Source organism: Gavialis gangeticus, unplaced genomic scaffold, assembly GCF_001723915.1.
Source record: "Gavialis gangeticus isolate Ggan-Ray unplaced genomic scaffold, GavGan_comp1, whole genome shotgun sequence".
NCBI classification, from domain to species: Eukaryota; Metazoa; Chordata; order Crocodylia; family Gavialidae; genus Gavialis; species Gavialis gangeticus.
In genome coordinates, this window is record NW_017729024.1 from 160,094,890 (window position 1) to 160,096,137 (window position 1,248).

Below are 1,248 nucleotides of genomic sequence, written 5' to 3' on the forward strand. Positions count from 1 at the left end.
CCAAGTTAGACTAACTTGCAAAGATTGAATCAATTCAGGCTTAGGCTTTTTAAACATCTGTCCCTAGCCTAAATGTACACAGTGAAAGGTGACATTTTAACCAGCAATTTGCTCTGGAAAACAAAAAGTGGCATGCATGTCATATGCACTTTTTTCTACCCTCTCATGTTTGAATAATTTTGTTCAGGTTGTAGCATGGACAACTGGTGCCGCCTTAGTCAGGGGGGCACGTGCCTCCCAAGTGGCTGGGGGGGGTTCCCCCTGCAGCCGATCGCTCTAGCCAGTCACTGCAGCCGCTTCTGGAAGTGGCTGTGGCTGCTTCTGGAAGTGGCTGCAGCCGCTTTGGGAGTGGCTGTGGCCAATCACTCCAGCTGCAGCCGCTTTTGGGAGCTCAACGGTGCTCCACTCCTGAGCCGGCGCTTGCAGGGGAGGCATGAGCACTCCCGCCTGCCCCTCCGCCCATCGCCTAAGCGGCAAGCACGGCAAGTCCTGGGGTGCATTGGCGCTCTCAGGGGGTTCACATGCACCCCCTCTGCATCACCACTGGATTGTAGTACAGTTCTGGGTTTCTTGATTTTTTCATAGAAACATTTAAGTAGCAAATTCTATGTTTCAGTGTATTTTCTGCTGTTTATAACTTTGCTGTATTTTCACCATTTGGATTGAGGCTTTCCATGGCGACTATGCTTCAGTAGAGATGATACAAGGAACCTCTTGAATTATTTATGTACTTAGTCATCAGTGTTTTAAAAATATTTTTCAGCTGAACAGAATGCTTTTCTATTAGTTAATAGTTCTTTTTATTTGTATAAATGCTCCAATCAGTCATATAACATAAATGCAGTTATAAAGTCAACCATTACTATGAAGAATTTAGGGAAATTAATTATCCAATCATGAACATTTAAGTTATGTGTATAAAAATGTAATATAGTTCTTTTTAATAAACTTTTTAATAACTTTCTTTTTAATAAACTACTAAATAAAGTAGATCAATGGGAATTCTGTAGTTTATGTGAAAGTCAGTCGGATAACCTTAGCTTGTGTTCTTATGTTTTCACTACAAACTGGTGTTTTTGCAAATCAATGTTAGTACACATCAGTGCAAATATTGTAATACAGTGGTAAGATATCATACTGCCATATTTTTGGCTTTCAGTGGCTTATTGTTTGACAAGTACACTCAATTCTCAACCATTCCTTATTTCTGAGTGGGAAGGATGTCTGGACGCAGACAGTCAAAGGCTT

General features: G+C 41.3%; 1 protein-coding gene and 1 long non-coding RNA gene across 3 annotated transcripts in view; one reads left to right on the plus strand and one right to left on the minus strand.

The window, feature by feature from the left end:
- Positions 1-1,024, minus strand: part of LOC109297904 — a 10,103-nt gene extending 9,079 nt beyond the window's left edge. The window contains exons 1-2 of the long non-coding RNA XR_002097462.1: positions 522-1,024; positions 160-162 (exon numbers count right to left, since the gene is read on the minus strand). This is a non-coding gene — a long non-coding RNA (uncharacterized LOC109297904). The remainder of the gene's footprint in view (positions 1-159; positions 163-521) is intronic.
- The window catches only part of PRLR (prolactin receptor), a 210,787-nt gene that overhangs the window by 35,047 nt on the left and 174,492 nt on the right, over positions 1-1,248 (plus strand). The gene's annotated exons all lie outside the window — the stretch shown is intronic.